The sequence below is a fragment of the Prionailurus viverrinus genome, chromosome A1, assembly GCF_022837055.1.
Source record: "Prionailurus viverrinus isolate Anna chromosome A1, UM_Priviv_1.0, whole genome shotgun sequence".
In the NCBI taxonomy this organism is placed as follows: domain Eukaryota; kingdom Metazoa; phylum Chordata; class Mammalia; order Carnivora; family Felidae; genus Prionailurus; species Prionailurus viverrinus.
Window position 1 is genome coordinate 130,072,860 of NC_062561.1, and position 24,516 is coordinate 130,097,375.

The 24,516-nt window shown below is 44.0% G+C and overlaps 1 long non-coding RNA gene and 1 other non-coding gene across 3 annotated transcripts in view; one reads left to right on the forward strand and one right to left on the reverse strand.

Moving 5' to 3' along the window:
• LOC125176853 (uncharacterized) overlaps positions 1 to 24,516 on the forward strand; it is a 236,674-nt gene that overhangs the window by 60,373 nt on the left and 151,785 nt on the right. Inside the window, exon 1 of one of the 2 annotated variants that reach the window (XR_007156415.1) lies at positions 24,316 to 24,441. The exons of the other annotated variant lie outside the window; for it this stretch is intronic. This is a non-coding gene — a long non-coding RNA (uncharacterized LOC125176853). Of the gene's footprint in view, positions 1 to 24,315; positions 24,442 to 24,516 lie in introns of those variants that run through there. 2 annotated transcript variants of the gene reach the window in all.
• On the reverse strand, positions 648 to 752 carry LOC125147260 (U6 spliceosomal RNA). The gene has a single exon (XR_007145096.1). It is a non-coding gene; the product is annotated as a U6 spliceosomal RNA (small nuclear RNA).

Below are 24,516 nucleotides of genomic sequence, written 5' to 3' on the forward strand. Positions count from 1 at the left end.
TGGTCTCAATGAATTCTACTTTTCTGAGGCCAAATATCTTCAAGATTTAGGGTCAGCCCCTCTCCAAACACCTGCAAATGCATTTAAAAATGGGTCAGTTCCAGGGTAGAGTTTTTCTTTTATGATACCAAATGTATTCATAATACATTATGCAGGTGTTTTGATGAGAATCCAGAAACATCTTGAGACACCATATTTCTCAGAAATGTGAGAATTTAAGACCATTGCTGTTCCAACAAGTCTTGTGTATAGAGCTTTTTATTGCATTCATTTGCATTATTTTGTTTACTTCTCAGAACTCTGTCAATTAGTCGCAACTCCATCTCACAGATGAGAATGGAACACAGAGAAAACTCACCTAAAGTCACACACTAGGAAGACGGTGGAGCCAGGGCTAGGCCCGGTGTTCTCTACACTAGATCATTCTGCCTTTCAGAATTAAGGGCCAATCAGACAATAAGATCATTCCACAACCAGGCACCTGGCAGGTTAGAGCTGAAAGAGACCCCTTTCTGTATTTAGTTCAAGCCCTACCTTCCTAGATATTCAGTAAATGTATCTAATTAGAAAAAAAAAATGTGAATCGTTTGACTGTATACCTATAAATATTATCCCTGGAAAGAAAAGGAACATTTGGTAAATGTACAAAAGATATGGGAAAAATTTGCATGTTATCCTTGTGGAGGGACCATGTTAATCTTGTCTGTATTGTTCCAGTTTTAGTATACATGCTGCCGATCCCTCTCCAGAATATTTTAAAATGAACATACCACAATAGAAAACACCAAAATGTATCACATATAGTAAAGGTCAGTATTGTTTTGTGAGACTTTTGTGTTGGTTGCATATATTTGTAGATACTGCGGGTCATGATATAGAATTTATTACATGCTGTGGATTGTGCTAACAAATGGCGGAAGGCCACTGGTGTGGTAGAAAGAGCATTGGAAAATGGGCTCAGTTACTGGACTCGAGGCATTGCTCTGCCAGTAACCACCTGCGTGAGCTTGGCCAAGGAACTTAACCCATCAGGGCTCCATTTCTTCATTTTTAGAATGAGAGGGCCGAACTAGATGTTTTTGAGATCCCTTTCCCTAAGATTCTATCATTCTGGTGATTCTCTCATGGCATCGATGAGGCACAAAAGCCTTTGCAGCGAGGAAGGTGGGTGGAGAGAGGTGTCAGGAGCAGCAAGGCAAGCACGAGCCGGGTGCAGACACACAACTTTCCCACAACAGCTGCTGCCCCGGTGCTCATTCTTGCTGCTTGTCATCATGCTGGTAGCACCCCAAGATGTTGCCGCCACGAGGGTGTGAATGATGACCGTGCTTAAATCCAAGTTGGAGCCTGTGGACAGCAGTGGAGGTGAGGACTGCCAAGCACACACACCTGGTACCACTCTTGGCACTGCGAGGTGCTCAGAAGCAGTTCTCGATGACAAGCATGATGAATATTCCAGGGAGGAAGCAGGGAAAGGCAACCTAAATAGAAAAAGTTGAAACTCAGGAGCCATATTTCCTCTACAGTCTATGCAGCCCTAGAGTAATAAAGGTTTTCCTTAGAAAAAAAGAGGGGAGCAATTTCAGAAAATATGCAATGTGAAATGTTTAGTATCATTCCTTTTCTGGTGTATACTAGCACTTAGTTTTCTGTAAAGAACAGGGACCAGTTATCACTTCCCACTCATTTGATGATAAGATGTAAAGTTAATTTCATGGTGGAGAAACACCCAAGAGATTGCTTGCTTTCCATTAATATAGAAGACATTTTTGACACAAGCACATAGGACGTGTACATGTACGCATACACACATGTACACACACGAGAGCTGATAAATACATTAAATGTCTAAATTATTAATTGATCTTAAGACAGCATGCAACATGACAAGCAACAAGATTATCTGTGTGATATGCACCCACATGTAGAAACTGAGAGTGTGTTTTTTTTTCTCACATAGAAACGTAATGCCAGAAAACATTCTGCCTTTGAAGAACAAGAGTACAAAGGTGTTACAACAATTGAAGGTTACAGTTTTGTCCAATTGCTTATTATTCATTGCACTTGGAAATAGGACATGGAGGGGACAATAACCTTTCCCAGCCTGGATCTCTTTAGCATGCTTTAATTTAGTGTTACCCCCTAGGTAAGATTTAACAAGATGTCTCTGTTGGCCTGCAAAAACAAAACAAAACAAAACAAAAAAACCTGGTTGACAAGAGCCTTGTGTGTCAGGAAGCAGATCAGAAGTGGACTTGGTTGTTGTTAAACACTGTGTACTTTTAAAGAAGTAGATTAATAATTCAAGGCATTTTAGTACCTGTGGAGAGCCCTGAACTGACAGCTCTAGGGCCCATTGCCTGTCTGCAGCTCAGGTGCATCATGGGTCTAAACATGGAAACAACCCCATAGATGAGACTCTTCCAGTCACTCCAGCTAGACTGAGGAGAAGACATAGCCTGGTGGTTGAGTCTCACCATGACTGTGGCCGTGCGGCAGGCACTTCTGAACAGAGTCGGGAGGAGATGCACTTGCTAGACTCTCCTTTTTGTGTAGGTGACTGGAGAAGTTTAAGAGATGAATACTTTTTGTCATAACCTATTGTGACAGACACTAAACGCACGAGACTACTGTGGAATGTTGATGTAGCGTCTTTGGTTGGTCTGTTTACTTCCAAAAGACAAACACAAAATAAAACAGAATCCAAAACCAAAACAAAAAATAACTCCAAAGTCCCAGCCACAGGAAAAAAATACCCAGCCTATACTAACCGAGTGGCCGTTATTTTTGGCTGTGGGCTGGGCTGGTGAGACGCTCTTTGGCCGGCTGTCACTGTGCACAGCCGTCTGACTGGAATTTTCGTGAGCTGGGAAAGGAATGGTTATATTTGGCCTCTGGAAGGGAAGTTGCTGAGATAGAAAGGCAGCTTTGGGTCATAGGGTTTGAGCCCATGCCAAGGGGAGGGGAAGCGGGTCACCCGTTTCCAGCTGAGGAAGTTGGTGGGACAACCAAGCTGAACCCTCTGGTAAGGTTGTGGTGGGGAGCCGACAGGGGAGTGTACCACACATCCGGGCTGGACTGCTGGAGAAGCTTGTTCCGGTCCAGTGAGCCCTGCTGCCCCTGGCTGAGCCGGCCAGGACGGCCAGTGCCTGCAGCACAGGATTCACTGACATCTGTTTTCCTTCGCTTTGCCGCCAGTGCTCAGCGTAGGTTATCTCCTGGTATTGATTCATGGAAGTTTCCGTGTCGTTTACTAGTTATCATTTACACACCCTCTGTTCACTACTAGATCGTGGGTGCTTCTGTTTTACCTTCAGGATCCTCAGAGCTTCCACACACCAGGACATTTAAGAATCAAAACAGCATGAGGTTGCCCCTTCCCCCCTGTGCACTCTGAGTTATGTATATATAAAGTAAATGATTAAATCTTCAGTTGTGTTATAAAAAGAATGACACTTGAGTCATGATAGAAAAACAAGATTGTTGTTTATGAATACACCACTGAAATATGCATTTTGTAAGGCTCATTGATTTATTTCCAATTCGAGAAACCACATAGACATACAAAATGGTTCATTAGGTATTCATTATACCTCCTTAGCTGCTTTTATTAGAAGTGCCCCTGGTGCCAATGGCAAGGTTGATGGTTTCAGGGGCTGAGTCAATGCTTGAAGCTCATCAATTTCTCATAGGCAGCTTTGGTTTAAGGTATTTCGATGATTTTATAGAAATGTTTTATCCCATTAAAAGCTATAACTTAAACTGTGGTGCGGGGTAGGCACACATTCGATGATAAATGGCTCTGTGTAAGAGATTTCCAATTTGTCAAATCTGCATTAAAGAACTATATTTGAAATTGGTTAGAAGGTTGGGTAAATTCTCCAGATGAAAATGACATTTGTTTTATGGATCCCTCTGAAACAATTCCCCCAGAGTTTTCATTTGAATAAATCGTGTCCAAGTTCAGCACTCCAGAAACAGCTAGCCTGGTAGAGGTGTGTCGGATGCTCTTCTGGTTCCTCCTTTTAGGAAAGAGGGCTCAGTTTTCTGATTTGTAAAGGAGGCAAGACTAGATAACCTGGAGGTATGAATCTTTATACCCTGTCATTCATTTCTTCATTCATTCATTCCACATGTATTTATTGAGTAGGTGTGGGCATGTCCTCTCACTAAAGAAATGGCAACAAAACCTAGACCTCATGCTCATGGAGATGATATCCTAGGAGAAAGATAATAAACAAAGAAAATCATTTCATATATTGGTAAGTGCCCTGAAAGCAGCAGAGTATTGTGATGGTAGGTTGTTGGCAGGTGGCCCTGCACCTCTCTAAGAAAGGGTCACTTCAGCTGAGAAGCCACTGGAGTGAACATCTGAAGGAGCAGCATTCCAGGAAGAGGGGCCCGCTAAGGCCATTGTGTGGCAATGCAATAGTGTGCTCAGGGAAGAGAAAGGCCTAAGTTTTTTCTTCATGGGTCTTCTTCCCCCACCTCTAGAGCTGTGAATATTCTGCTGCGTGGAAATAATGAGACCAGGGGTGTTGTGGGACATGTGTAGAGTGGAGGGAAATGAGAGGGAGCCCCAAGATTGGAGTGGATAGCCATGTTAAGGTAGAGTAGGGTATGCTGCAGTCATGAATAACTCCACGTCTCACTGCCTTAACCAAACAGTATTTCCCTGCCTATGTCATGGCCTGATTTGCGTCTGATGGTGCCTCTCTCTGCAGGGAAGCAGATTCTTGGTATCATGTGTCTCTACCATCTTGAAGTCCTTTCTTTGCAGCCTCATGACTTGGGAGGGGAGAATAAGTAGAAGTCTGGATTAAATGTTTTAGGGGCCAGGGATGCACTGGCCACTTGACTGGAATCCAGGTTCATGACTCTAAGTATAAGGGAGGCTGGAAGACATGATCTTGCTGTGAGCTGAAGGAGGAGTAGCTGAATTGATAAACAGTCTTGCCCACAAGAAAGGAAGGAGGAAAAGAGGGAATGCATTCCCTATATCCCTAAAGTCCTGCACAGCACATGTTCCTTCATGGCCAGGAGTGCTGGCAAAGGGCTGAGTTTGTCCTCACAATGTCCTTACAATGATGGTTTCTCTCCATCCCACCAGAGAATACACAGAGAAGGGGAAAAATATCCTAATCAGCTCTGGTAGGGAACTCACCTAGATGAACCCCCAACTTTAGGCTCAAACTCAGTCATTTCACTGCCTGTTAAGAGTCTGGAGGAGAAGTCGCTTTTGATGTTAGAGACTCCTAACTCCTATTGCCTGGCCTTTCTGGCTTCCTTCTGTCTGATTTCACCCCATGTTAATCCAACCCTGCTGTTCATACCTCAGACCATCCACTCTAGCCAGGCCTGACTTCTTGAGGCTTCCCACTCAGCAGAAAACAGATTTTGTCTTCTGTGTTCTCCCTCTCATTCTCTTGCAATGCCTGAATGCTCCTCTCTATCAAATCCTACCATCCTTCTTAAGGTTTATTTATTTTTGAGAGAGAGAGGCAAAGAGAGAGAGAGAGACAGAAAGACAGTGAATCCCAAACAGGTTCCATGCTGTCAGTGCAGAGCCTGACGTGGGGCTCAAACTTAAGAACTGTGAGATCATGACCTGAGTCGAAATCAAGAGTCAGATGCCCAACTGACTGAGCCACCGAGGTGTGCCAAATCCTACAGTCCTTCTTATCTTTGTGGAACCTTCCTTGCCTTCTCAGACTTCAATGGAGTATAATCACAAAGAGGCTGTATGTCTCTTCCGTTCAAGCTTCCCATGCTCAGGTGGGTCCCTATTTCCCCCTCCTTTAGAGACATTTCATGCGGATTGCATTGTTTTCTGGATCCCTTTCAACTATTAGACTAGCCTCGATTTTGAAAATGAGGTTTATTTTCAAGTATTAGAAGTCCAGTCCAGTCTAATGTAAACCTTCAGTCTCACCTTCAACTCGGAGTTACCCTAAGTTCAGGGTTGTGCAGTTGAGAAAGAGGGGTTGATTCTCTATTTTCCTTCCCTCTACCTCATTCCCTTGGGGGCTCTTTCAGGATTCAGGTTGGTATTGGTCAGATTAGAGGAAGAGGGGCAAAAAAATAAATCTGACATCAAGAGTCCCTACAGGCTAATATAGAGAGGCCACACAGGGCAGTCCTTTCTAGCAGAGACCATCATCCATTCTCTGCTGGGGTGCATTTTGGGCTACTTTGAAGAACCTACTCTCTCTAATCACATAAACCTCATCCATCCATCTTCTTGCTCTGCTCTACCCACTCTGGCCTTCTTTCCACATCTCGGTGTTGACATGTTCCTTCCTGCCTCAGAGCTTTTGCAGTTTCATCCCTCCAGCTGGGAACCTCCCTCCCTAACCCCTCGACCAGGTAACTCCTAGTCATCTTTCAAATCTCAGCTCAAGCATCAATTCTCTGGACAAGCCTAACTTGAACTCAGCTCAGGGAAGCCTCCAATCAGGCACTCCCACAGCCATTAATGAAGTCATTGATTATGTACATAGTTGTTTAACATCTGTCTTTCCCACTTGAATGTGGATTCCAAGAGGGCTTGATAAACAGACATTTGTAAGAATACGTGGATTTTCCCAATAAGCTCACAGGCACTATGACGTGCCAAGCAGATAGTAGGTATTCAATAAATACTTGTGGCACTGACATGAAAAGGAAGGCAGGAGCCATCCATGTTAATCCCTGGATTAGTTATATGACTTAGCACATAGTAGGATTTCAGTAAATTTCTGTTAACCCAAGTGTTTTGAACAACCTGTTCAGAGTTAACCTAAATAATGGAGAATTGGCTGAAGTGCATTTCTGACCTGACCTATGTCTTATGGGTGTTTCTGAATGTCATTCAAAGAATTGCTGTGTTATCTTTGGTAAGCCAGACCACTCCTCCGCGGACTTCATATTCGAAGGTTCAGGAGGAATATGTAGCAAAGGGACATGGATAATGTGGTCATAGATCCACAGAGTGACGAGTTCTCATAATTTGTCCCTTAGTTCCCTTCAGTACACTTGTGTCTCTGTCAGCCTAACCAATCCAATCCTTGGTTCCCCAAGCAGGGTCCACCATATGTGCCTTCAACCTGACTTGCATGAAGACTTGTTTTATTAGTCACAATTAGTTGCAGGTGCAAAGACTGAGGGCACAACTAACTGTAGCTGGAATCACCTCCTCACATACGAAATTAAACACTTGCACACTCAGAATTAGGTTCAAGTGGCTAATTGCACCCGGAAGTAGGTAATTGCAGGTGCAATTAGCTGCAAGTGCAGTTTTTCACCCGAGACTAATTGCTCCCAAAGTAAGGAGATAGGGATTGAAAATTCAGCACCGAATGGATGTGTGGTTATTGCAACCACCTGTGATTTTAATAGTTCCCCCCCCCAGCTGCACCCCGACTTACAGTATGGTGGCCTCCCTTTGGTCTTTATGAACAGTTAGGTTGCTAAAATTTTTTGTATATCGTTCTGCAGGAATCTTTTTTCAAGTTGGGTTTTCATTCCCTTGCAAAGTACCTCTTCTTGAAGACTTCTGGAATCCCCAGCTTTTTAAAGGACACATATTTCTCTACAGTGTATCTTCACCTAAAGCCCCATCAGAAATAAGAAATGGTCAATAAGTTGGACTGCTTAGTGGGTGCTAACTTCCAATTAATTTTTGAACACAGTTTCTTGAGGATTGTCATTTGAACATGATGGATGAAAAATTTCTTCACCTCAAGTGAGGAAGAGATGGTCTCTCCAACAAACTACCCAGAAAAGCGTCTTTACTAGCAGGTTCATTCTGACATATTTTTTCCTAATAGCTTTTCTCCAATACCAGTATAGGATTCCACTCAAGAAAACAAAAACCACCATAGTGTGTTTTAAAGTAATTGTAAAATTAAAGCATAATTGGAAAGAAACAATGAATTTTAATTTAAATTGCATTCAATAAAACTAACCAAGGAAACCAAAACTGTTAATACAAGTCCAGAAAGTCTTTTGATCATATGAACATTATTGAGGGAAGGAGTTGATGACCATAGTTGTTTTGACAGAATTTAATAAAGGCATTTAGTTATATTGGTATTAGCAGGCTGAAGTGGCAAAAAAAGGAACCCTGAGGTATCTCAGAGATAACTGCAGGAAGCCCCTACCACCAAAAGGACTGGGGAAACAGAGGCAAGGGGCTGGGTTGTTAGCACCTAGAAGCTTGAAGAAGCTTCTAGAGCAACTGTAGAGCTGTCACATAGACCTCGGGTGGAGGGAAGCTGCCTGATGGCTTACTACCTCAGCAGCTTAGAGGGGGTACCACACAACTGAGAGCCAGAGCTCCAAGGAGAGGGCACTGTCCAGCAATTCCTGGTGCCTTCGGCACTTAGGGGAGAGAGCCTGCAGAGTGGGACCCAGAGCCCTGAGTAGGGCTGCCACCTAGCTAGTACCACACTTGTGAAATGACAGCACGTGTTCGTAATGGGGGAGATGCCTTCAGGGTGTACCCCAGAGCCTGGGGCTTGTGGTCTTGGGTCAGATTAAACCTGGATGCAACATGTCTTTATATAAGATTAGGAAGTGACAGGGGTGCCCGGGTGGCTCATTTGGTTAAGCGTCTGACTCAGTTTCGGCTCGGGTCATGATCTCATGGTTGGTAAGTTTGAGCTCTGTATTGGGCTCTGTGCTGACAGCATGGAGCCTGCTTGGGATTCTCTCTCTCTGTGTCACTCTCTCTCTCTCAATCCCTCTCTCTCTGCTCCTCCCCTGCTCTCTCTCTCTCTCTCTCTCTCAAAATAAATAAATAAACTTAAAAGTTTTTTAAAAAAGATGGGGAAGTGGCAGCTGCAGAAAAGAATTTCTGGAGAAGGCATGTAGGAGGCGAAGTTGAGCCTGTGTAGGGTATGTGCTTTCATGTGTGTCTTTTTTCTTTGTCCAGCATTTTTCTTTGCATGGCTTTATTCATTTTATCATGAAGCAGATTGCATGGGGAGGGGGGAGGGAGGGAAGGAAAGAGGGAGAGAAAATATGACTGTCATAATGAATACAAGCCAGCAGTGGCCTTAAGACGGTGATCTTAGCAGGTGCCTCCAGCCAGCCCTGCCCAGGTGTCTGTAGCAGATTCCACGTCCTCACATTCACCTGGCTGATCCATATCCCCTCTTCCTTCTTGCTGCCAGAGTTCAGGGCTGCCTGAAGTCCACCTCCTGACTTGTGCAGAGTGCTGACTCCTCCACATCCCTGCTTAGTCATTCCGAGGTGGGAAGGGATCCCACCAGCTAAACTGGTGGCAGCCTCAGCTGAATGCCAAATCTGACTGGGCTGTCGACCCCTTTGAACTCCCTCTGGCTGCGGAATCTGCTATTGTTTAGATCCTGTGGTGTGCAGAGACTGGTGACAAAGCCCGGTGGTGAGGAGAGAACGGGAGAGAGATGGCAGCCCAGGGGGAACGGAGCGGGGGTGGGGGGTGGGGTGGGAGGACTTTGACTTGGCCTGGGCAGCGCTCGGAGGGTCCAGGGTGCTCTCTGCTGCAGGAAGGTGATGTTTACTTGGCTACAGGGCCAGCTCCCAATGGACTGCTTCAGCTAAGCATTTCCTTTTGGCAAGGGGAGCAAATGTTCCTTTGCCCTTATCACCCTGCTTGGTGGCAACTTAGGCTTTTCAAGAGGGGACATAAATATTAGGGGAAGTTGGGTCACCTACCAGCCATTTAAACCAAGAAAAATAAATCTTTGCTTCTCAGGATAACAAAACCACACGAAGGAAAGTGCTGGATACAGAAAAAGTAACAGCTTTTAAAAATCTGACTAACCTACAACAGTCACTAAAGCATTTGATGGTGTTTTTTCCCACCCCTCCCCTTTGTAGATAGTTTATTGTTCATTCATTCATTCAATCCTTAAGTGTAAGTTGAGTGCCTACTGTTGCCAGTGCCTTGAGGTAGGACCCCCAGCAAGGTAGATAAAACATCCTAACCCCGGGGACCTTACATTCTATGGGGAGGAGGGTCAGCTATCTCTTACATAAAATTTCTTACCATGTTTTCATTTGTCAATCAATCCTCATGAGCACTTTCCTTATTATTATATCATCTTTGTGCCCTTATCCTGATAATTGCTTACTTTTCCAAGTGAATGAGTCAGAATTTATTTGACCAGCTCACTACAGTCGGGGATGAGCTCTCTTTCCAATTTTCACAGTTTTAAATAATATGATAAATGTATTTGTGTGGGCGATTAAAAACACTTTTTTCTGTATTTTGGATGTTTTCCTCCTTGGCCATATCTCACAGTACCAGGCAGGACTCTTGGTTACAAACAACAGAGCCCAAATCTGGTAAACATAAGCAGAAAAGGAATGTATCAGAAGGCTCTCCATCCAGTAGCTTATAGGATAGATGGGAGGCTGGAGAACCAAGCTCAGAAAAGCAGCAGGAATGAAGGGTTGGGGCACCAAGAGTACAGCCCAAGTCCCCTCCCAGAACAGTGTGCTAGGAGGCTGCAGTCCCCTTCCTCCTGGACACAGCTTCAGTGCCATGGTCTCTTGACTCTACCCACATCAGGAAGAATCTTTATCTTCTGCAGACCTCTTTCTCACCCCCTCCCTCAAGATTCCAAGTTTAGGATGTGAGCTTGGGCCTGGCCTGGCAGATCACCTGCCTGCCTCTCTGTTTCTTACGAGTGAGAGGAGGGAATCCCACATCCTTCCTCGGCTGTTCTAGTAGGAGGTGGGTTTCTGCACACACCCCCCATCCTCCAGGAGGGGTGGATTCTGGATAGGAAAAAGAAAAAAATATCCACTACAAACACATGCCCTTATTTATTCTATGTGTTTATTATAGGTGTGGGGGGAGATGGTCAGGGAGGGATATAATTAAAAGACCATTCAATTTTGCCTGCCTGTGGAGGGCATGAATACTGCCCAGTAGTGTTGGGATATGAGCCGGGGTGTTGGGCCCCTGCACCAACCCTGAGGCACTTAGCACTCGGGCCTGGATAACATGGGTCAAGTTTACCCTGATAACCGCTGTGTATGGGTAAGAAAACCGGGGCTTGAAATGGATCTGTGGCTTCTACGAGATCACACAGACAGGAAATGTGAGCCTTGAGTCTAGGTCTTCTGAAACCCACGAAGGTTACTTGACTGGTACTGCTTCCTAGCGCTGGGCTGGTGGCTGGTTATAAGGCGTGCCTGGAGCAATCTAGGCAAAAGCGCTTTCAACAAAGGGGCCTTTGTAACAAGCCTTTCTTTGTTTAGCCACCAGACTGTTCCCTGGAGTAATTAAGGTCTGTAGTTCTTAGATATAAGGCTGGCTGACATTACTTGACATAATAGAGCAATCTGAGCTTAGATGCCAGTGCAGCGTTTGAAATGCATGAGCCAGGGCAGACCTTCTCCCAAACACCTGGGCGCTAGCCACGTGGCTGGATGGCCCTGCCTCTCTTGCCAGCTCTAATGATAAAACAACACCCTCTGGTTCTACGGGCAGGGGTGCTAGTGGCATGCAGCCTCTCTTGCTGTGGCGGTATCTCCAGCACCTGCAGATGGTCGTCTGGCCTGCTGCTGCCCAGAGGAGAAAGGTCATAATCTTCCATGCATCCATGCGCACAGGCGATGCCTGCCTGCATCTTTTCTTGCCAGTGCACAGAGGCCTTCTGGGGTGGTAACTGCTGTCCTCTGTCCTGAGAGATAGTCTCCCCTTAATTCCCATGGGGTCTTGGGAGCATGCATTAATATCAACTTGTACTGTCATCTTGCCTCCTCCGTGAGCCTTCACCTTTGTGTTAAAAGTCCCTCATCTAAGGGCAGAAACACAAGCTTGACTCTCCCTGGAGCTAGGAAATCAGCCTTTCATCAGACTTGTACCGCTGGGGACCATGAGGGTCACCGGACAGAAGTTCCATCTCTGCCCTCAGAACACTTTCGATATCTCGGAGGGTGGTAACAATTTGGAGGGGAAGAGAGAGAAGGTGCTTTCTTTAAAGACAGTGCCTGGGTCGTGGCCTTGACCGATGGCCGTGCCTCTGCTGGAGGCCTTTGCTTTCCCTGACCCCCCCAGAACACATTGGTGTACAGATCGTCTGCCTGGCAAATCAAGTCAGGCTTTTAGCTAGAAGTGGAACTTTGGCATTGGTAGAGTTAACATTTATAGATTCAACTATTTGTGTGTGCCCTTAAGGGCTCATGACATGAAGTGATTTTTAATCACGCTGAAGCACACATTTCCGTCACATGCGGGTGGGTGAGTCACTTCACTACTGAGAATCTGGCATCAGTGTTTCAACAGAGCTTGGGGCTCTCCAACCCTCCTCACCAAAGGCAATCTGTGAGGGGAACTTTATGCGTTAGCAATATTTGGGGATTTGGAGAGTTGTGAGGTTCTCTGGCTGAGTCCCCTGGCCGAGGTGGTGAAGGCCCTGGTGTCTCAGGCTCACCCTTCACCACTTCCGCTTATGCCGCACGTCCCTTCTGAACCCTCAAGCTTGGGAGCAGGCTCTTGCAGGCTCGCTGCACCTGCTCACCTCAGGACAGGGGCAGTGGCACGGGCAGGGCGAGCAGACCTCCTGGCTGCTGCGTGTGGTGTGGGACTGCAGTGTCTGCTGAGAATTTAAAGCCAATAATAAAATCGACTGTAAGTCAGTCTGCTTTTTATTATCCCCATGCCGGCAATTCTAAACAATGTCAGTGATAAAATACTCCTTCCCCAAAATCTTTTGTTGGTCCACGTTCTAAACAATTGCTGTAGCGACTGTTGAATTTTAATTATATACAGTCATAGAAGTGTGTGTGTGTGTGTGTATGCTTCAAATTAGCATATTTTATTACTTGTCTTTTAATAAATATTATATCCCACCTGAAAGTTAATCAGAAGAACTCCCAAGAAGAATAGTCCAGGATGGTTCGAGCTGGCTTGAGGCATAGCTTGTGTCTCCAGCCCCCCCCAGTACTAGGTATTCCTATATTTAGATGACAGGTAAACAATGATAGCACAGTGATTGCAAAGCCAAGAAACAAAGCCTGAGTTAATTCAGTTCTGTCCTTGCACATGACCACTTGGTGTTTTGGGGTTTAAGATTTCATAAATGCAAATTGTTTCATACACGACGTATTTGATTTTGAACAGCATTTTCAAAATTGAAGTTTATTCTGTCTAAGGGATTGTTTTAAAACAATGTTTAATAAATAATGAGAATAATAGTAATTACTGATTATTACAGGATTATCGCTGAAAACAATTTTGTCACCTGGAGGAGGGCATTAAAAAACATGATCCGCTTTGGGTGTCAGGCACGTGAGATCTGCCACTGCCTGTGCCAATTCAGACAAGGGAAATCACTCTAGTTAGTTGAAACAGGAGGGCATAAATAATCAGGTATTCAGTGGCCTACAAACGCTTTGAAGGTCTAGGGAAGCAGGCTGGAGTCAGAGCCCCTAGAAACAATTTCAGCTCCAAGAATTACTGTGTATTCTGGCGGGAAGGCTGTACTCCCACCTTCCCACAGCCTCTGCCGTGACCTGGGCCAGCCAAGTCAAGACTCCGTACCTTAGGGTTCCCCGGTGGCTCAGTCAATTAAGTGTCTGACTTAGGCTCAGGTCATGATCTCAGGGTTCATGGGTTTAAAGCCCACGTCAGGCTCTGTGCTGACAGCTCAGAGCCTGGAGCCTGCTTTTGATTCTGTGCCTCCCTTTCTCTCTGCCTCTCCCCTGCTTGCACTGTCTCTCTCTCTCTTTCAAAAATAAATAAATATTAAAAAAAAAAAAGCCTCCATGCCTTGCCTCTCATCCCACCTAACTGAGCTCTAAATAGAAGTCTTGTGCCAGTGCATCTAATTGTAAGAACCTAATCCTACCCGGATGTCTACCTGCAGAGAAGGACAGGGAACTTTGTTTTTTGTTTTCCGGTGTCTCCAGTATGGGATGGTGCCCTGGAGAAGCTCGGAATGGAGGTTGAAGAAGCCAGTGAACAGCATTCTCCACACTGGCCCTGCCAGGTATCTCCATATCACCTTCCTTTGGTCTCTGGAGGGGTAAGGAAAGCCAGATTCTGTCCAATGCTGACTTCTGGAAATAACGGCTGTCTCTGCAGTCAAGTGTTTGCAGGGCAGCCATTTTTGTGCTGGTCCCCTCTCCTGTCCTCCGCGGGGATCTTTCCTCCCCCTCTTCCTGGGCTCCTCCTCCTGGCTCTCCTGGTAGGGAACATTGTGCGGTGCTCTCCAAATCTTTTTTTCACCAACTCCCTCACATCTTTTGGGGAAGAGTGGCCCCCAAACACCCCCAGCTCTCCAAGAAGCCACCTACTCACATACATGTGTTTTCATCATCATTCTTTTACAGTAACTTTTTTTTCAGGGATTCTTATTACACATTTGCAGATTAATTGCAACCCTTGTCCTCAAGGAGTATTTGCTACCATTCTCGTAACATTAAAAATACTCTAATTTGCATCTGCACTTGGGCCCTGAAACCTCAGCTATTCTGTACCTTGGGTGCTTTTGAGTGATGCTGGGACCAAGGAGTAGGCTCTGTGACAATCACCTGGAGGGTGACATTGCAGAGGGTGGCAGGATGTGACCTTGGCATGGAAGCGGCAGATAGGGTTTGAACCCAGTAGCCATCCTGCAAGCCTGGAAGTAGAACCTGCTGGACAGCCACAAACACTATGTAAAACTCTGCTCACGAGACCGGGAGGGAAGAACCTATGGCAGTCTGCAGCCAAAGAGGCTGGATTTCTTTGTTGCAGCTTTTATGACTGTGTGGCTAAAGACCATTACCTCTCTGGGAAGGGATGTTACTTATAGAAGGGAGGTTCTTCTTTTTGGCCAAGTGGGACTGGGCAAGGAGCTGGCACAGAGAGAAGTAGGAAGCAGGATTTGTGGCATCTGGGGTATTTTCCTCTGGAAATATTGCCTTTGAGACAGCGTGAGTTGTTAGCATGGGAGGCTGACTCCTTTCTCTACTCCCCCTCACCCACAGCCGCCACCAGGATGGTCAGAAACGTGTCCACAGCCCTAAGCCGCAGCATTGAGTAGAACTGAGGAAAGGAAGTGGGTCCAGCATGTCTTTTTTCTTCCCCTTCCCAGTGACCCCCACGGGTTCACACCAGTCTTCTGAAGCCTTTTCCTCTTCCATCCCCGCTGCTTGCTAGTGGCCGGAACCTCGTTTTACTTCTGATAATGGGGTCAGAGAGTTTGACCCATAACCATCACCTCCACTGAATATATGAAGTCTCACTTCCTTATTTATTTTTTAATAGTTTACTTTTTAAGTAAAAATTATGTATATTTAAGGTGTACAACATGATGATTTGATATATATATATGCATAGTGAAATAATTACTACAGTTGTTATGGAACATGGGTTTTTTTCCCAGAATTCCATGTCCTCTTCAAAGTATGCCTTCCCAATGTTTTATGAGGACATGACATACCACATATTCAGTTTTATGTATATAACATGTCTCTATTCCGTTCATGTAATACTTATTTGTATACATGTACATGTACAATGCTTGTGTGTATGTATATTTGTGCGAATGTGTATGCTTGAAAATAAGATAGCAGCTTACTAGCTCACTGCACAGTCCAGAATGACAAGGCATCTTGCTGATGCCTCCAACCAAGTAAGAAGTCTTTCCAGAAATGGGCATGGTCAAGATCAGGCTCTTCTTGAAAGATACAGCTAATTCTAACCGGCACATTAAGATTCTAAAGTTAAGAGCACATTGTGAAATGTGAATCGATGTGACATTGTCAAACAAAATGACCTGTGGGCTTGGGAAGTTGGCATTTGTAGGAGGAGGCCAAAGTGTGCATCTTAATCTTGATTTCCTTTGGGAATATTTCCTCCATTGTGTTCCTGACTCTGATTATGTTCTTGTGCAATCAAAATAGCTCTAATCTCCTGGACAACTAACTAACTAACTAAACTAACTAACTAACTTCCTCCCTTCCTCCCTTCCTCCCCTCCTCCCTTCCTTCCTTCCTTCCTTCCTTCCTTCCTTCCTTCTCTTCCTTCCTTCCCTCCCATCCTCCCTTCCTCTTCCCTCCTTCCCTTCCTTCCTTCCTTCTCTTCCTTCCTTCCTTCCTTCCTTCCTTCCTTCCTTCCATTCCCTCTTTCTCTTTCTTTCTTTCTTTCTTTCTTTCTTTCTTTCTTTCTTTCCAGGAGAAATTGTTTTGTTTTGGTTTCTGATCAGCAACAACTGTTTGGTTTTTAAGATCTAAGTCTACATGTGTGCACAAAATCCCAGCCCAGTAGGAAAAGGAAGGAATTTAAAGTCCTGCTTGGTGTGTAAATTATTTAATGCACAAGGACCTCAAGTGTTCAACCAGAAAACCAAAGTTCAGCATTCAGAATTCGACTTCAAAATGGCATGAACAATCCAATAGGTAAGCACAGATTTCTTCTTTATAGCCATAATCTCAGGATATTATGAAGCTTTTAGCCTTAAGAAAATTTCAGTCAGGATTTGTATTTAACATCAAGTTTATCTTTCCCTTGATTTTAAATGTATAGTAGGGACGGGGTAAGCTGCATAATAACAGAGGTTCTGAATTCTAATATAAGGTTTGTCACCTTATCTCTTCTTCTCTGTCAATACATAGTTTGGCTAGTTCCCTATTGCATACTGTAACAGCTGTTTTTGGGGATCTTGAGCCAAAGCATACTGTTTAGAGTATCCATCCATCTCCATCTCTGGACTTCACTCAGGCCCTCCCCAAACTCTCTTTCAATTTCTCGGGCTATACACTCCAGTGAAGTGCAAACAAACAGATCATTTTCTTGATGGTGATAAGGCAGTAATAGACTTTACCTCATTGCCTAGTGCCCTTCAGATATGCTTTCTACAAAACTCCTCAGCAGAACAAATATAGTTACTGAATCTGGTTAGTGGTACACAATGAAATAATAGCTAAATAACATAGTCACATGGTTATAATATAGTTAAATCATGCGGCAAGTTGCACACGATAAAAAATGTGGTTAGGCAGGGGAATGAAATTAAGGGTTAGAGGTAAAAGAGAGTGTGTATCTTTAGATGTGATCTGAAATGAAAAGCAGACACCCTGGAAAGGACATAGAAAGATGTCACCAGATGATGCCTGAGGAAGTGACTCCTCTTGTTAAGTAAGGCAAGACTTGGTAAGGATGTTGAGAAGGGCATGTTCAACTGGCTATATATATTATCTTATGTATCCTTTCCTTTCCCCTTCCAGAGCAGGTGTCCTATTTTAGTCCTTATTACCTCTTTCCTGGTCTTTACAATTGTTAAATAGCTGATCTTCCAGTTCTCTTCTGATTTATCCCACAAAGCATTGCCGAATCAATTGTCTTTTAACACCACTCTGGTTATATCATTCTTCGGTCTCACGTCCTCCAGAGCTGCTTATTGCTCGCTGAAGTAGAGTGGGTACCAATTTCTTAGCCTGGTATTCAAAGCTTTGACATATTCTTTCTTCTAGGCCTGCTATCCAAAGTGTGTACCAGCACGTCAGCATCCTCTGGGAACTGAGAGAGGCAGCATCTCAGGTCCTACCTCAGAGTTAGTAGGAATCTGCATTTTAAAAAGATTCTTAGGTGATTCACATGCACAGAACATTTGAGGAGCATTGCCCTACCTAGCCAAAACAAAATACCCACAAATATACTCCCTACTTTCCTATTTTGGGTTTTTGCATATGGAATTACCTCCATGTTTACTCCACCTTTGCCTGTCCTTTCACAGGATCCTTTTATGATCATCTCAAATGTAACCTCTTCCATGGAACCTTTCCTAGTTATCCCATGGACTAGGCAGATCAGCCTTTAGAATGCTTGCCAAGCCTTTTCTTAATTAAACTGTCCTTGCTGAAGGGGAAGCTTTATTTGTACCCCCTCACTGGGTGCTTTTGGCCATAGAGAATTGGCCTATGGTTGGGGAATGAGCATAGATTCGTGCATCTAGTGGCTGGCCAATAAACCCAGAGTGTGGCCACATGAAATCTGAGTAGAGGCAACTAAGTTCCCTCTCTGCGTTTTAGAAATTCAAATAAGACAGTTAGCAGTGCTTGCTAAAACTAAACACCAGGAGATAGAGTCAAGGTCATGAGCAGTCATGTGCAAACCATAGTTATGGGGAAATAAAAACTTTGAGTAAGCCAAGTCAGTAGAGATAGGAGGACAGACCAGACCAGCAGACATGGTAGAGATGCCCTCAGACAAAGAGATAGAATAATGAGTACCCAGGCCTGTCCAAGTTCTTGATGACTTTTCCATGCAAGGTCTTGGGTTTTTAAAATAACACCTAACACTCATGACTTGAGAAAACCTGCACAAATCTCTGTTCCTTGCAAATGAAATAGGCACTTTGAATCCCCCCAAATGGAGCTGTTGGCTCCATCCTTAGACTGCTCTTTAAGACTGTATATCTCACTCTTGTTGGCTGTTTCCCAGCCTTGCATTATAACACCCATGGTTCTTTATAAACATCAGCTATTAGCAACTTGTGATAAGATTGTGTCCTTCTCATTTTTGAGCATCTAGCAAGATGCATGCTAATAGTAGTGGTAGGATTGCCTCAAACTGAATTCCATGGAAGCAAAAACATTACAGTGAAGAGATCAGGGAAGGAAGGTGATAGGATCTATTATTAATAAGGGCAACTGAACTAAAGAGTGGCCAGCGTTTACTTGAGGCCTTTGGTGCATTGTACCAACCAAGCCAAAGAGCCACGAGCCAATGTGTATTTTTTTTTTAACGTTTTTTTTTTTTCAACGTTTATTTATTTTTGGGACAGAGAGAGACAGAGCATGAACGGGCGAGGGGCAGAGAGAGAGGGAGACACAGATTCGGAAACAGGCTCCAGGCTCTGAGCCATCTGCCCAGAGCCCGACACGGGGCTCGAACTCACGGACCGGGAGATCATGACCTGGCTGAAGTCGGACGCTTAACCGACTGCGCCACCCAGGCGCCCCCCCCCCCCCCCCCCCCGCGATGTGTATTTTTAATACAAGCTGTTCAGTGTCACGGTAGCAAAATTAGTAATTCCCATCTCTTAGGAACCTGATCTCAGCTAACACTATTTTATCAGTAAAATAATTTCTTGTAGTGAGTTGAATGTAACAAACACATGTTTCCAGCTGGTCAGCAATCTCCTTCTTAACCTTTCATCTACTCCAGGCTGTTCCTACAGATTACAGGACAAATGATATTTGGAGAATGATGGGTCCCAGCAGATTGAAGGAGGCAGCTTCATTGCTTATATTTAGACGGTTGTCTCCCACTGAGGGTCATTGTGGGTCTGTTATGTTTGTGCATTATGGTATATGCAAGAGAGCTATGCACACAGAGAAATGGTTCTGTGTGTGAGTGTATGTGTGTGTGTGTGCACGCACGTGCGCACACGTGTTTCTGTTAGTGTGGAAGCTCAAGTTGAATTTGAAAAGCGTCATTATCATTGTTTGGAAGGAAGGCAGAGAGGGGGCCCTAATTTTACAAGTAGATGGGGATTTCTTTTCCCTTTCTCAGCTCCCTCTAGGAGAACATCATGCTCCAAATCCAGAGGTTTCATCTGCTTTTAACCTGGAAGCTTCTTCTTTTATGGCTTTGTGACTCACAGGGCCTGGGTGGTGGTTGCTTTTTCTGTGTATAGAACTATAATCCTTCTCAATTATCAAAGACATAAATTACTATTATTTCCTTACCAGATCGAACATCTCCCTTAAATATGTGAAAGAAAAATTGTTGGTTGTCTGGTGAATTTTCCTCTTGGAAAAACTGCCTATTCTTAATCTACAAGTTCAATGAAAGTTCAAAAGTTTATCAGTGCAAACTCTATATTCTAATAATTCATCACCCAGCTTCTACATCCACATTAAAAGACTCTAGGCTGAGGTGTTTTGTCTTCTCTCCCATGTAAAAGTAATCAAACAGCACATTTCCCGGGCATATCGTGAATACCTATTGATCATAATCAGAGCACAGATGGTTTGAGAGAGCTTGGCTGCCATACAGGCCCTCGTGTCAATCACAGGGACAAATTGATTTTGACTACCCAGCCACAATTCTCCTACCCTAGCAGAATTCCATTCAGGGCTTCTGTTTGGAGAATTTTGAGCAGACAGCATTTCTGAAGGAGTGTCATAGTCCAACGTTATTGTAGAGGTAAACTTGATTACTGAGACAATGGTTATTTTAATGTACTTCATACTTACCTTTACCACAGGAAGGTCAATACTTTTCTCCAGTGTTGAAAGAGCTCTTATCAACTTAAACTTTATCCTGGATTTTGTCTGCTAATTAGGGAAAAGGAATATCCTGATTTGCATTTTTCTATGACAGTATGAAGTACCATTAATACTTTTCTGCAACTGGGATTTGTTTTCCTACTCACTTTTTTAATTAATAATTTCTATTGACAAAATTAAAGAGCCAATGCTTATACTATCAATCTTTCCCTTATGGTGTAGGTATGTGTACTGGAGAATAATCTGGGAGAGGGCTGATACTCCCAATACTATTATAAGCATTAACATCCTCTGTGAGAGCCAGGGAAGAAAGGCCCTTCTTCGATACTATCCGTTACTGTCCATTACTTTGCTGCTTCATACATCAAGGCTGCCAGGGCAAGTTCAATAGGAAATGGGTCTGCCTCCGTCAGGGAAGGGTTTGGGATATGCATGAATGGCTTGGGGACCAAGCTCTTCTGTTCTTATCCCAGTTCCCAGCTCTGGGCTGGCCTCTTTTCCACGTGATCCTCCTTACTTGTTACTTAGCCTTCTTACACTTTTTCTCTTGACTGCCTCCCCACCTGTGCCCTTACTGATCGTAGGGGCAGACTTCATAGGTGACTGTGCTTTTATGTTACTTTCTTATTAAACATCTGAATTGTTCTCCAGCCATACTTGATTGAACGAAGAGTAGCTATTTAACTCAAAGGTAGCCAATCCATAGACTAGTCTAAACTAACCAGAGACCCCTCCAAATTCAATTTCATAGATTAAAAAGTCTGTAATCAGATAATGTTGGTTGGTTGGAATCAAAGGCCATGCAGGCCTGGAGCAGCCATTTTTGGTTTTGTGTTCTCTGTTGAGTCAGCAGGGAAAGCTCGACTGTGAAGACAAGCAAGAGATCAAAGCTGGCACAGAGATGAGAGACCTCAGACCACCACCAGGGACAGATAGGGTAATCCGGGCTCTCAGGTTTGTAGTGACCGACCTAGAAAATTTCTTGTGGCCCACCATCCCTATCTCTTGTCCTGGGATGCTCTTATGCTTGCCTGAGGTGCTGAATAGTCCTTAAAGTGGCTTGAATGAGTTTTTGTTCTTCACAACCAAATATGCCCTGACCAGAAAGTATCCTGTTGGAGAGATTCAAGTGGGGAATTTCAATTTCCTTTGCTCATCTAGTCCCAATGCCTGGGAACTCTAGAAAATCATGGTGCCCTCTTTTGTTTAGATGCATGTCATTCCACAAGAGAGGATATGCCAGGACGAAAAGGTGATATTATTTGAATGTTCAAATCTCTTACCTACAAAGCCCTCTATACTCATTCTCTGCCTCTTGCTCTGACAATTGCTCCTGCTCTCTGGCATTGACCATTTACTTAAATCATTCTGCTTTATTTATTACTTTCTGTGGTAAAGTTGGCTACAGATTTGTTGTAATTCTTCCCATTGAAAGATGAAGTCTAGGGGCTCCTGGGTGGCTCAGTCGGTTGAGTGTCTGACTTGGGCTCAGGTCATGATCTTGCGGTTGACGAGTTCGAGCCCCGTGTCGGGCTCTGTGCTGACAGCTCAGAGCTTGGAGCCTGCTTCCGATTCTGTGTCTCCTTCTCTCTCTGCCTCTCCCCTACTCATGCCCTGTCTTTCTTTGTCTCAAAAATAATAAAGATAAACATTAAAAAAAGAATAGAAAGATGAAGTCCAATCCCATTCCCTTCAATATGAACTGCTTTTGTGACCTGCTTGATCAATAGAATGTGGTAGAAGTGATGTCTGGATGTTCCAAGGTTAGGTCATAAGAAACCTTGGAACTTCTGGCTGTGCCCCTGGGAACACTCTCTTGGAACCCTGAGCTGTTGTTGTAAGAAATCCTATTACCCTAAGGATTGTCATGCTGTGAGGAGCCCAAGTTGAGGTGAGGGAGATGGTAGGGAGAGAGGCAGGCCAAGGACTCCAAGTGCCAAACCTAAGAGTGCAGAAGCCATCTTGAAGATGGACCATCTAGCCCCAGTGGACACCATGTAGATCAGAGATAAACTAGGCAGCAGAGCTCTTCATGAATTATTGAGACACAACTATTATAAGCAAAATAGAAGGTTTGTTTTAGACTACTAAATTTTGGGATAGTTTGTTGCACAGCAACAGATAACCAGAATATTCTAAGTCATCTCAGGGCTACTTCAGCCTCCTCGTCTTTCCTTGCATGATTCCCTAGCCCAAGGACACCTTCTTCCATCCCCTCCACCTCTGTTTTAGATATCAGGACAAGTATCTCCCTCTCTGAGGGAGTATACTTAGCCAAGGCCACCCTTGGAACCTTTTGCTTATGCAGTCCTGTGTGCCTGTTTGGTACGATTTTGCTGTCATGTCCTAACTTCCCAAGGGCAGAGTCTATTCCTTTTTTTCTTTTTTCTTTTTTTCTTGTCCTGCCCCTTAATAGAGTCCTGGGCAGCAGGGATTCAGCATATGTTGAGGCTCCTAAGTGTTCTCATCTTGAGACGCAGTAGCCCTACTCACCTTAAACCAAATTTATATTGGTACTAATCAGAGTTTGTCTTCAATTACACATTTCTGATTAGGCATTTCAATTTAGAGGTGCTTCCTATTTTTTATTCTCAAATTATGTGTAGAATGTAACTTTTGGGGTGGTTGGGAGAAAACTGCAAGGAGCACAGAAGGAAGTCCCATGTAGCATAAATAATGAACAGAATCAAGTGACACCCTCTGAGTTTGTCTGCTTGTCAACAATGCCTGGATCATTTATGGGAGGTCAGGGTCAAATTCTGTTTATAGTTGTGTTCTAGCCAGGGTGAGTGAGTGGTTTTTAACCACATCACCTCTTTCTAAAACCCGTTTTGTTTGGACTTCTCCCAGCCCACCTCAATGAACTTTCACATGTTCCCAGGGCATTTTTTTTTCATTTCCATGTACCTTTTGGTTTCCCCTTCACATGCAACATTCTTTTCTGCAGTGTTCAGAAAACTCATTAGCGTCCAACCTCCTCAATTAGGCAGAGTAAACACTTATTACTCCGAACTGGCCCCCTACTGCAGGAGAGATGGATAGAATTCAAGCAAAATGTTGGCCTAGTACCCAAGGATTTGACCACGACGTTTACTTCTCTTCAATCAAATTCAGGTCACATCTTCCTGTAGTTTTCTATATAAGTAATTAAGCTCTTATCTCCAATTTTCAAAGGATCACTGTTTCCTTTGCTACATGTATCCATTTCCTCTTTAATTCATGGTGTGTACTTATCTATTATTGTATGCATACCATTCATTTGTGGCATTATCTGCTGTTAGATTTTCCCATTTTTCTTAATCTGACAATCACAGAATCAGCAACATGATAGCAGGCGAACCAAATTGAGAGGCAGAGATCTTTTTTAATGCTGCGAAAGAAAAAGAAAGGGCACATTTTAAATGTTCTGCTTCTTAAAGAATTCTATTTAAAAAAAAAACTGTGAAGTTATTGCACTTCTCCCTGGGAATCGCGACTGTATAAATTCTAACTTTTCCCAGTGTTCAGGCACATGGGATCCAGGGAAACATTAGCCACGTTCTATTCATGTTCATAGGTCGTGACTAAGATAAATAGATTTTCAAGAAACACTGATGTGGGTGTACTTCAAGTGGGAGGAATTTCATGTTCCAGTCTCCCTGCTGAACACCTAGAATATTAGAGACTTGGGAAGTTTGTGCTTGACTCCTTTTCAGAGAGAACGTGACTGAGGTCACAGCGTGATAAATCTCTGACACGACAGTGCGAGGGAACAGGCATCGGAACAGAGGGGAGCAAAACAAGCCGAAGTGAAAAGTTCAAATGCATGATGGTATTCTTACAAGCGAGGCAGCTGAGGGTTATTAAAGAGCAGCTTTCATAGAGGAGGTGGCTGATCATCCTCGTTTCAGACAGGAACGCTCTTGTGCTTTCTCTTCTCTCTGTTGTCAGTTATAATGCTGCACGTAAGCGTGCCCTCACACACATGCGCGCGCACACTGTGTATTTATACTCAGTGTTCAATCTGTTGAAAAGTATTTACTCTTCTTCATCAGAATGCTGAATTGTGACATGTATCTTCAGTTCCTTAGCAACAAACTGTCATGTCACCCTTGTGAAATCCTGGTCAGCTGAGAGGGAGGGGAACGCTGAATTGTGATGGAGAAAATCCTTATTTTAATCACAAATGTGTATAAGAACTGGAAAGACAATATGAAAAGGCAGGTCAAGGAAGCTGCGTTTGAACAAGTGTTTTTGATTAAGGTTTGTGTCGGCCCAGAAGCCCCCTTTAAGTTCCTTTTTATTGAATAATTTCCCTTTGATCCTTGAGTAACTAAA